Source organism: Sapajus apella, unplaced genomic scaffold (assembly GCF_009761245.1).
Source record: "Sapajus apella isolate SASKATOON/1434 unplaced genomic scaffold, GSC_monkey_1.0 scaffold34, whole genome shotgun sequence".
NCBI lineage: Eukaryota > Metazoa > Chordata > Mammalia > Primates > Cebidae > Sapajus > Sapajus apella.
Genome location: NW_022436974.1, coordinates 17,795,701 through 17,808,559, shown reverse-complemented (window position 1 = coordinate 17,808,559; position 12,859 = coordinate 17,795,701). Strand labels below are relative to the sequence as shown.

General features: G+C 38.7%; 1 protein-coding gene across 28 annotated transcripts in view; it reads right to left on the bottom strand.

The window, feature by feature from the left end:
• DLG2 (discs large MAGUK scaffold protein 2) overlaps window positions 1-12,859 on the bottom strand; it is a 2,183,817-nt gene that overhangs the window by 97,514 nt on the left and 2,073,444 nt on the right. The window lies entirely within an intron of this gene.

Here is a 12,859-nt window from a genome sequence, read left to right as displayed (position 1 = left end):
CAGGAGAAGTAATGAAATTTACACACCACAGTATCAGACAATTGGGCAATTACTTCGGTTGCCCCAATACCGAGTTTATTATTTTGCCTACGATTTTTCAGAAAACTGGATGGAAACTAGAGGCTGTATTGTAGCAGGAGGAGACCTGAAATGAGGGAACCTACCCTTCTAAATCTCATATGCCCATAAAGCTTCCCATTATCACCTGCTGACTAGAGCTAGAGAGGACATATGGCTCCTTACTCACCCAGGCAAAAGCACTGAGTTCAGAATGTAACCAAACTCCCACATAGGGAAATGAGATAATATTCATTTAAATATTAAATGTGATATTATTTCCAGAGTATCCACTACGTGTCATGCACTCTATTGTTTGTTGGGACTCAGCAAAGGCTTGTTTCCTACCTTTGCACAGCTTGATATTTGGTTGGGAATATAGGTAAGAAGATACATTCATTTGGCCACTCACTCATTTTTTATTCTGCAAATACTTATTGAGTATTTACTATGTGTCAGTGATGGTTCTAGGAGCTTGGGAACTACCAGTGAATAAAAACAGATGAAAATTCCTGCCTTCATGGATTTTACATTCTCATTAAAGTAGATGGGCAAAAAACAATAAACATAATAAATAGGCAAATACTATGATAGGTCAGGAGTTGACTGTTGCTATGGAAAAAGCTAAAACAGAGCATGGTAAGGGGATTAGGATTCTGGGAAAGAGTAGGGCTATGCTGGCAGTGAAGGCTGCATTTTTAAATGGGGTGTTCGTTCAAGGTAGGACTGGCTGAAAAAGAGATGTCTGAGGCAAGGCTTGAAGGAGGCGAGGGATTCCACTGTGACCCAAAAGATAGCTCGCAAAATATATCTGAGGTAAGAATACTCTTGGAGGGAATAACCAGTGCAAAGGCTGTAAATGTAGTTAAAGTTAGTCCGATCTGTGCTATATCAGGAATTAGTATAGGGCGCTGCTGTAGGATTCTACAATCCTAGGAAGCCTCATCAGGTACTCATAAAGAAGTTGGTGAATGAAAAGACAATTCATCCAGATTTACTAGCGGAGAGGTGGCAGCACACCTGACCATCCCATCCTACTGAGCAGCCTTATCTTTCAGGCATTTTCTTAATGAAAGCCTCCTCTGTAATAATAGTAATCTCATATTCTTGAGGGCTCAGCTTCCTTCCTTCAGCCTCTCCCCTTTCCCAAGTCTCACTGAAAGAATGCACATGAGCTGGGCCACTGAATAGCTTTTCTCCTCTCAGACACACATGACCACAATTTATATAGTGCAGATCAAATTCTTTGGCTAAAACTTTTTTCTAACATTGTTATGAAAGTAGAAGTATTGGTCAACAGAAAAAAATTTGCAAATTTCATTCTTTGAAAACCATGACTTTCTCTGGGAATCCTTTCTGAATCTATCTAGAGAAGGCTATTTCTTCTCCTCTCTGTGCCACATTGCAACCTTGTATACTGTCTTATTCTTGTGCTTAGCAGGCCACATTTCAGTTGATTTATCTGTAGGTCTATCTTTCCTTCTAGACTTCTTGGCTCATGAGAGTCAGGTAGAGTCTTATCTCTGTGTCCTTTGCAAAGAGGAGAAGGTGCTCACAAAACCAGGCTAAATTGAACTGAACTAAATTCAGAACACAAACTGCCTGGCCTTCAGAAAACTGCTTCATCTTGTTTGGCCTCCTGAAGTTTTCCCATCTGTAAAATGGGATTAAAATATTGTATTTCATCAATTTTAAGATTTTTTATTTTTACGTCTAAAATCAGGATGTTTCTCAAGCATCAGTGCCATCTCATAATTTAATTGCCATAATTTTTCCTTTCTTGGTAATACATAGGGTACATCTTACAATCAAGGACAACGTAGATTCAGTAAAACATGGTAGAAACTGTCTCACAAGTTGGTGGGAGGATTAATGAATTATAGATAAAAAACCTTCAGATCAGTATCTGGCACTAAGTAAGAAGTAAGCACCGTGTGTGTGTGTGTGTGTGTGTGTGTGTGTGTGTGTGTGTGTGTACTTGCTGCTGCTGTTGCTGGGCTGTTATATGTTGTAAGTCACTTAGAATCACCTCATCATTCTCTTCTCTTCTTGTACATATTCTTACAAACGGGTTTCACACTCTTTCCTCAGTGACTGTTCAAAAAGTGCTGATAGCTCAAATAACATGCTGTAGTCTGATGTTCACACAGTAAAGTTCTGTTCAGCAGCTCAATTTAATTGAATAAAGTGTCTGTAGAAAACGTCCCTAGCATTTGCCAACAGTTCAGAAATTTAGAGGAAAAAAACCTAAAGAGATCCAGTAAATGTGAATATTACTAGTATATTGGTATTTTATTCCAATAGCACAATCATTTTTTTTTTTTTTTTTGAAGTAGAGTCTCTCTCTGTCACCCAGGCTGGAGTACAGTGGCATGAGCACAGCTCACTGCAAACTCGAACTCTGGGGTCAAGGGATCTCTACCTTAGCCTCCTGGGTAGCTCACTAGTAACCATTTTGGGCTAATGTTTTCATGTTTTGTAGAGACTAGGTCTTGCTTTGTTGGCCCAGGCTGGTCTTAAAGCCCTGGACTCAAGCAGTCCTCCTGCCTTGGTCTCCCAAAGTGCTGGGATTACAGGAGTGAATCACCACACCGGGCCTATAGTCTTTTAACTTTATCACTTAAGTTTTCAAGCTGGGACGTTTATCCATGCACCTCCTGTAAGTCATCCATACACCCACTCATTAATTTGTTGAACACTGACAACATGTTTGGCAACAGGATAATGGAAAATGTTTGTCAGACCTGGGAATACATGTTTTTCTATTTACTTGTTCCGGGGCTATAGACAAGGTTCTCAAATTCTGTTTCCTATTCTGTAAATTAAAGACTAATCCTGCCTGAATAGATACTGTTTGAATTCATTGAGGTAACATATGTAAAACTCCTATATCAGGGAGGCTGGTGCATAGATACATGAAAAATTGCAATAATAATACATATCAGCATAGAAACCTATGATTCAACTCAACTTTTATGGGATGCAATAATGATTTAGCGCAAATTTGCATTTATTTTAATATCGATCTATCTAACAAAATTTATCTGGCCCTTCCTCAGTGCCAGATCTGGGACTAGTGGTTCTAGTGGCAATAAATACTACCGGAGCTTAGAGCAGAAGATGTTCCGTGCGGGCTGGGCTGACTGGGCATCGGGCCTTGCTCTCCTCCACAGTACCCTCTTTCCATTTGGTAAAGTAATCAGAGACTGCAGGGCTGCTCTGAAAACAGTCAATACAGTGTAACTTTTAGATGCCTGAAATCATGCAATCATGGCTTCAGTCATAGTCAGTAAATGCTCATTATGTGCCATGCGTTATGTTAGGTATTGGGGGATACAGTGTGAATAAGAAAAACAAGCACTTTTGGAATTTAGAGAGAAAGCAGATGTAGAATAAATAATTACTAGTTCATCACATCATAAAAAGCAGATGGGCAAGTAATCCATGAAAGTATATAGTGGAGAGAAACGGAAACTATTCTGGAGGGAGCAGGTTGGGAAGGCTTCCAAGAGGAGCTGCTGTCTAATCTGAGCACGGCAGGAGAAGCAGTGTGGGCAGAGGGGGCTGCACATGCAGAGGCTCTGCAGTGGGAAACAGCAGGCGACGAACCTGAAAGAAGATCAATGTCCTGGACAGTCTAAGATGAGACCAGAGGGAAGGAGGGGCCAGGTCATGGAGAATCCTGTAGGTCTTATGAAGGATACTTTCTTTTTTTTTTAGAGTAATGGGAAGCCATTGGGAGATTTTAAACAGATAGTGAGATGATCAGATTTCCACTGAAAACCGATCTTTCTGGCTTTAGGATGGAGAATGGATTTAAGAGCCATAGATTAGGCAAGACAGGACGCTGAGATCCCAGGTAGTAGGGAAAGGTAGTAATCCAAATGATGATGGTTAGGTTATAGTGGTGGCAATAGGACGGACAGAGGTCTCAGATATTTATTCTGGCCAATATCTATCTGTTTGTCAGTCCATCTGTTTCACCAAAATCTATGGGCAATGCTTTCAAAATTTTAAAACCAGAATAATCACTTTTTTTTTCTTTAAAAGGAAGCTTCTAGAAATATAAAAATAAAACTTTTGACTGCATACAGGGGACACAGAACTTCTGGTTTCTGTTCCAGTCTTTCTGCAGGGCATCCCTCAGTTCCCTAAGAAGAATTTTGAATTTTCTTAAATCAGAGTTCGAAAACCTTCAATTCTAGTACTTAGTTCCCAAATACTGTAAGTGAAGAAAATCTTTCATTGATATCATAACATCTCTAAACATGTTTCCGATCTTACAGCCATTTCCAATTGCACAGACATCTATTTGTTTTTAAAATGAAAGCTTGATGGACATTCACCTTGGAGCATTTTTAGCAAATTCAACAAGTCTCCGTGAGATTACTAGAGTAACACCAGGGTGTCCCAAACTCTGATTACAGGAACTCTGCAAGATAGAGCTGTGATTAGTCCTCCCAGGAGTAACCACAGCCACTCAACAGAATTCAATAGCTATTTATGGCATGTGTTTTGAGGAGAAGACTTTTTTCCGCTTAAGGTTGATTATAATAAGCAGAAGGTGGTTCCTTGGAAGGAAAGAAATCTTGTTCGATGTTTGACACATTCATAGAGAACCAGAAAAAGTTCCCAATAGGAAATCAACAGCACATCCAGTGAAACATGTGTATGCACTGAGGGCAATTTGACAGGCAGAGAAACATTTCTACTGAGAAGAAAAAAAGAATGAGTTTTTTTGATACTTTTTAAAAAATAATTTCTCTTTTAGTTTTGTCCTTTCCCTTTTCTCTCTCTCTCTCTCTTTTTTTTTTTTTTTTGAGATGGGGTCTCATGCTGTCACCCAGGCTGGAGTGCAGTGGCACGATCACAACTCACTGCAACCTCCACGTGCCGGGTTCAAGTGATCCTCTCAGCATCCTGTGTAGCTGGCACCACAGGTGTGCATTACTATTACCAGCTAATTTTTGTCTTTTTTGTAGAGGTGGGGTTTCGTCAATGTTGCCCAGGCTGGTCTAGAACTTTTGGACTCAAGTGATCCTCCTGTCTCAGCCTCCCAAAGTGCTGGGATTACAGGCATGAACCACTGCACCCAGTCCGATACTGCTTTTACATGTTAGCAAAAGCTGGGCTTTGATAAGGAAGAAACTGGGAAACCTGAAGTTGTCCAATCGGCTCCGGTAGAAGTGTATAAATTGGGCAGGAAGGCATGAGAGGAACTCAGTCACATTAATTATTGCTACAAACATCAGCATCCAGTGGAAGGCAAGCTGGGTGATGTGGGGAAGATGACTAGATAAAGAATCAGGGGTGAAAGGCATTCAGGCTGTCTAACTGACCCCTGTCCAGTGGTGCTTTGAACGAGCAAGATCCATAACTCTAATTATCAGCTCATAATATAAAGCCATGTCTGCCCTTTTCCATTTCACAATCTCAACATCTGTGATTACAGTAATTGTCTGGGGACCACCTTGGAACTGGCCTATGTCCCTTTATTTGTTCTCTATCTGTTTTCTCTTCTCACTTGGGTCCTAGTATTTCTTAAGTGTTTCTTAAGAACTTCAAATATTGTATTCAGTGCTGAAAGTAAAAGATGAACAAGATGGTATCTCTGCCTTCAAACAATTTATGAGACTAATAGGCAAAGGAATATTGTAAGCAAATCCTTTCTACTTAGTTTGTTAAATGCAACGATAAAAGCCTGCACAATCTGCAGAGAAAAACAAAGGCAGTCTACCCTGAATGATGAGATGATGAGATGACAGGTTCCTGCTTTGCATGATCCCAGGCTGCTTTTCATGGAACTAGAAGTTAACTGCAGAGCAAAGGAAAAATGTTCTGTAACCTAAGTTTGGGGCGATAACTTTTAAAGTTGACATTTCACCTTTCTTCAGGAGTTTCTCATTACCTCCAATTTTAGCAGGGGTATTTGACACACACTGCAAAGAACTGCTAATCCTCTCAGCTCTGCATTATGGCAATAAACTTGGCCAGTGTGCTTCCTGTCTTGAATCAAAGGTTAGAAGTGATAGATACATAAAACCTGCAAACAGGCTTATGTTGCTTGTAGCTGTTTCATCTTTGAGTTTTAGGCATAACGGTAACTGGCAGTGGAATAATTAGGTAAAATGAATATCTGATTCCAATCAAATTTGCCAAAAAGAAAGCAGGTATTGAGTTTTGAAGCAATGCTCTATGGACTGGTAATCTGGCATGGTGGGGAGGAGGATTTCCTGTTTTACAGATGGGTGAGCATCCTAAGGGAACCAACTTGTTGTGAAGTTAATCAAGGTAGACTGTTTGTCAAGGAAAAGGCTCATTGCCTAGGACAGATTTAGATCAATTCTGGCAGGAAAGAATATCCACAAGGGACCTTTTCCAATTTTATTTTATCAGTTAGAGAAGATGGAGTTACCAACTCCAAGCAGGAGGAGGATATGGAATCTATAAAATAGGCAGAGAAATATGTATTTGAGTGAAGTAGTTTGTTTGTTAATCCACAGACATGGGTATCTGTAATTTCTTGGTAAAGTCATATAGTTCATAATTTCTCCAGATTGGTTCTAGCTGTAGTGCCTTACTTAGACCAAAATCTGCCACTGGGATGTTTCTTTGCTGTCTCTCTCGTTCCTCTCAACTTTTGCTTTCAGAATCTAATACATTTAATAAATCTTCCTATTGGCTTTAAATAATTCTCTAGTGTTGTTTTGATAGAACTGTCAGAAATTAAAAAAATTTTTTATTAAAAAATTTTTTATTGTATTATCTTCTGTCAATCTTTATAGACATACAACAAGAAAATACATGTTATGTATTTTTTTCAGGCAAAAATACCTTAGTTTACCTATTAACTGTTAGTATGGCATTCAAGAGGAGTAGGAAGAGAGGAAGGAAACTAACAGTTATTGAATGCCTGCTACTGGTTAGCAGTGCCACTAGAATAGGCACTTTAAATACATTGGCACCGAATAACAAAAGCACTATCAATTTGGTACCATTCTCCCCATCTTACAAATTTAAAAACATGAGGTTCATAGGCATCAAGTTATTTGACCATGTCACCTAGCATGTAAGTGGGAAAGTTAGGAATTGAACCCAGATCTGTTTGTATGTGTCTGGACTTGCCACTGTATCTCCGCCTCTAGAGGGCATCTTTTCTCCCAAAAAGGGGGATCACATCATCAGCCCTTCATTAGCCCTCAGAGGTTGACTGACCAATTAAAGCTTCTCCTTTCATGTTAACTTCCATTTGCCCAGCATACATGAGTTAACTACCTACTCTATGCAAAAAATAGTGCAAGATCGGGTGTGTGTGTGTGTGTGTGTGTATGAGTAAAACCTGGCCTCCTCCATCAACAAGATTCTCGTCTAGCATGGCAGATAGTCATGTGCACAAATACAGGCGAAGGCATACTGTAAAAGACGCATAAGGGAATGATGAACAACATGCTGCTGAATAAACTGAAGAAGGAGTAACATTAAAAATTCCAATCATGGGGAACGAGACAAGGTTTCATGGAATAGGTAGCATTTGCTGCAATTCTTGAAGAATGAATACAACTTGGCCAAAGAAAGATAAAAATAAAAAGCATTAGAGGTTGAGGAAACAGAATGAACAAAGGCATCAACTTACAAAATAATGCACTTGGTTTAGAGAATTATGTATTGTTGAGAATCTCTGGAGGCTAGTAGGCTTGGCTGGGTTTGTAGGGGGAAAATCTGCCTGGAAAAGAAGATGGAGGCCAGTGTCTGGAGGAATTTGAAAGCCCTAACCAGGGCTTTCAGATTTGTCATTCTGCACGTGAAGGGAGAATTACTGGCATAATCTCGCTGTTCTTGTTGTGTGTATCAACAGCCTCGAAGTAAACAGTAGCTTTTTATTCCTTTATGCATGGGATTCAATAAAAGCACCTTGTTTTGGATATGGCGTTAGTGGAAAAATCAAGCAGACAACTGGAAATAAGAATTTTCATATAGGATCAGGTTGAGGCTAGACGCAGATTTAAGTTAGTGGTCCATAGTTGATCACTGAAGCCATGTTTGGCCATTTATCCTTCTCTCTCAAATTAACAGAATTTCAAGTTTGAACCAGGTACATTGCCATGTAGCTAAAAGACTATATTTCTTTGCATCTAGCTATATCTATGAGACTATAATCTGACACATGAAATGTAAGCAGTAGGGATATATGGTACTTCCAGAAAGTCTTCATCATATTTATCTTCCAATCCCTTTGATTTTAGCAAAGAACATGATGCCTGGCACTCCAGCAACCAAATTGGACTCTAAAGACAAAGACCACACCCTGGGAATGGCTGATAAGGGTACTGGAAGGAACCTGAAGGTCCTTGACAAATCTGTGGAGCTGCCACACTCACCCTGAAGAGCCTATCCTGATGCTTCTTATACATAAGAAAGAAAGTCACTGCTATTTTGGTATTTTTGGGCTTTTTTATGTAGTCAAACTTAATCATTACTGATTTGTGGTACAATTAGAAGAAATTTTCAAGGGAGTATAATGAAAGAGAGGGGAAGATTGTGGGCTGAACTTTGCCTTTTTTTTTTTTTTTTTTTTTTTGAGAATTGGAGTCTCACTCTGTCACACAGGCTGGAGTTTAGTGGCAGGGTCTTGGCTCACTGCAACGTCTGCCTTCTGGGTTCAAGTAAATCTCCTACCTCAGCCTCTTGAATAGCTGGGATTGTAGGTGTACACCACCATGCCTGGCTAATGTTTGTATTTTTAGTAGAGATGGGGGTTTCACCATGTTCACCAGGCTGGTCTTGAACTCCCAACCTCAGATGATCTGCCCACCTTGGTCTTCTAAAGTACTGGGATTACAGATGTGAGCCACCGTATCTGGCCTGAACTTTGGCAGAAGGAGAAGGGGAAGCAGCTTATTTTACATGGCCAGAGCAGGAGCAAGGGGTTGGGGGAGGTGCCACATACTTTTAAATAACCAGATGCTGCAATAACTCTTTGAGAACAGCGCCAAGAGCATGGTGCTAAACCATTAATGAGAAACTGCCCCCATGATGCAATCACCTCCCACTAGGTCCCACCTCCAACCTTGGGGGTTACAATTCAATATGAGAGTTAGGCGGGGACACAGAGCCAAACCGTATCACCCTGCATCTGGCACCATACATGAATACCCATTCTCTGTTCTAGCAGAGGCTATGTGAAGAACAAAACCTGCCTATCCGTGACTCAGAGGGGTTAGTGGTAAGCTATTCCTTGCCTGCTCCTGTCTCTTATGCTCTGCCTGTGCGTGCTGCATTTCGTGGACCTTCAGATCCTGGCACTGGCAGCCATGTGTAAGGAGACTTCACAAAGTTCTACAAGTAAAGAATAATTTTGGTTTTCCTTAAAGACTGTAGACTCTATTATTTTACTATAGCTTAGTGGAAAGAGTTTTCACGAGGCTCCACTCTGTTTGTTAATTATTATTTTTAAGAATCACATACAATGCTGAGAGTTGTTGAAAAGCACCTTCACCTGTGTTATTTAGTCCTCGTGGTAGTCCTATGGAATAATCAACGTTATTCCCCTTGATTTACACTGAGATCTAAAGAAGATGATGAAGAGAAGGTAGATTATGAAGATGATAATATAAATAGCTATCACTTACTGAATTACTACTAAGTACCAGGTAGGACAGTGCGAATATAATATTTTTTCTAAAATACACAACAATCCTGCAAAGTTGGACTTAGTATTCTTATTCTGTAGGTAATAAAACTGTGATTCTAAGAGTTAAAGTCACAAGCTTTACATTAATTGAACACGACACTAAGGGAGCATCTGTGGTACACTGAGACTCACCCGTTGCAGCATTTTTCTTTGCATAAATGTCATAACTGACCTTGTGATGCCCAGGGGGGTACTATTTACCCCTGACTACCTTGGGGAGCTGTTAGATGGTGATGATGCTAGTACAGGCATTCAGCTTATTGAGACCCTGGAAAGAAGTCTGAGATAGAAATATAAGGCTATAATTGGTAATCACTATTAAGGCTTTATTTGAACAATGAGAAGGATATTTAAAGAACAGGAGAAATGAAGGTATTTTATTCACTTATATTTTTATTATTGTGCCAATAGAATTTATATTGTTTCTATGCAAATAGGTGCATATCAATATAATCGTATAATCTGTATTTTCAGTATATTGAAAGAATACATAGCTACTGAAAATACGGCAACTCGGTGAGCTTGAAGTAGGCTTTTTCTATAATATTTTGGTGTTCTTTCATGTTACTTTTTATTCTAATTAGAAATCAAGGATAAACTAACATGGACCAAATCTGGATGGCAAACTCTACTTCTTTATATTTCTTGAGCACCTTACCAATCTGCATCTAGTCTCTAAGATTTCCTTAGGAGTCTGCTCTCTGCACATGGGGGCTTGGCAGTAATGTTTCTGTCTTTGTTTCCCTAATTCTTTAGTACTGGCTGTAACTTTGAAACTTCTACATTAAATGTTCTTTGATCATCCCCTTACTGAAGGAATGAAGGGACTTGTAAATAAAATCCAAAGGACTTTGGGATGCTTCTGACATGGTTTCTTAATAAAGAAAAGTCACTGGAAGTATGATCATAGCTACAGGTGAGGGATTTGGAAATTCATGCTTCACCTTACCTGCTCTCTGTATTCTAAAAGTTGCAGAAGTAAATTCTAAAACACAACTTTCTGTAAACATTAATGGTGGGACTGGGGAGTACAATCATGCTAAGAGCTACTTTTATAAAGCAACGACTAGGTCCTCTGCTAAGTACTTCACAGGCATTATCTTGGGTTCCCACAAGAATCCTACAAGGGAGTAGGATTTAAAAAATTTCTTCTTTTATAGATGAGGAAATTAAAGCCTAGAGAGGCGTTAACCAAGATTCATTTGATTAACAGTGAGAGATTATCTTATAGAGTCATTGTGAGGACTAAATGAGATTGTATTTATTTACCAAATGTTTGGCATGGTATAGGGTTGCTGTCTAAACAATGTTCATCTTATTTCAATGTCTCTTTCATATTAGTCTCAAGCACTTCATTGTCTTTGTAGCATTTGGGTTCTTGAAATACTATTGTCTGAGAGAAAACTGACAGTTATATTATTCATTGTTTTCATTTATTTTTATCAAATAGTAGATAATTAGACTGTTAGCCAGAATTTCTCAATGGCTTATCATGACCCTGTTCCAATATATTATTGGAAATCAATAATATAATCCTAATTTTTCATGTGTTTATTTTTGTTTTCTATGATTAAATCATTGGCAGATATTTTTATGCTGGATATAATAAATTTGAAATGTATGAATGTCCTCTTGTGACAAGGTAAGGTATTAGTTTGGGATTCTTTTTTAACTCCCACCCAATTACTTATTTTAGAAAAATGCTAAATTCATTAAATAAAAATTGAAAATATTCACGAGTGTCTTAAGATATCACAGACAGGAATAAGATACAGTGAACTGGAGTCAGGGATCAGGAGCCTTTGATCTCAGTCTTGTCTCAGTCCCTCATTAGCTGGTGCTCTTGTTCAAGACATTCATCCCCTCTTTGCTTCACAAGGTTGCTGCCTGTAAATTGGACATTTCACTCCAGGATCTAAGTTTCATTTCCTGTTTAACTGTTCATAATAATCCAAAATTCCATAGGGAAAATTCTGTTGCTTTGGCAGGTAACATATGGGGATAGAAAGGAAACAATTCTGATACCTATGCTTTTGGGTTTTACAGAGGGATCTAACCCCCCATCCACTGATAAAAATCTTTTAAGAAAGTTATATAAGTGAATGACTGTTTACATTTATTATTAGTGGGTTATCTACTTGTTTAGAGAAGACTGATTATCTTGCAACAAGGATTACATAAAATCCTTCCATCTTTCATAATGCCTCCTCATTCACCATTATCATGATCATTATGCTGGTCAAGACAGAAAGTTAATTAGCCACAAACAAACACAAGAATTTCTTTTTCTCTGCACTGATTGGATCAAGGAAGGGACTTGCAAATAATCTTTTAGTCATAGTTTACAAAGAACTTCATTCCAAGTTGTCACTGGACTTCATGGGTGACCTAATCCAAACAATTTACATAACTGTAGTCATGCAGTTTATTATCTTTTTCCCTCACTGGACTGCAGTCGCCTTGAGGGTAGGTACCTATCTGAAAGACTGTCATGTTGCCATTCACTAGCACAGTTTCTGGTACAAATCCCTCATGATGAGATAATTACATTTCTATAAGTGGATTTTAAGACTGTAAATCCAAAGGCCACCTCAGTACTCTGTTACTGAGTAATGAGATTATAATATGATGATTGTGCTGAGGAATCAGTTGAGACTGCAATCTGAAGCTCCCAGAAGGGTGGATATCTGCATCCTTAAGTAACCCATTCAAACTGTTAACTCAGCAAATGAAGCAAAAATAATATATCTTCTCTTCTTCCTACTTCACTGCCTTTAGAGTTATATAGAACACTTTAATTTGCATCAGAATACTGGGGAAAGAGAAAAACACAGCCAGGATAATATAACAGTATCTTTATGAAGTCCTTGTGCAGTTTTAAGACTTCAGTAACTTGAATTTGAAAGCAAATTGAATTTTCTCAGAAATGCCAGAAATTTCTATTCAATGCAAGTACACAGTGAAATTTTTTCCAGAGTATATTTTATCAAATAATTATTTAAATGTTGGCTTAATCAATGTTGAATTGGTTTGTTTTCTACAGGGCCATCAGAGATTTTAATGCATTGTCAATCTACAAGAAGGGTATATGATATACAATTGTTTCCCAAA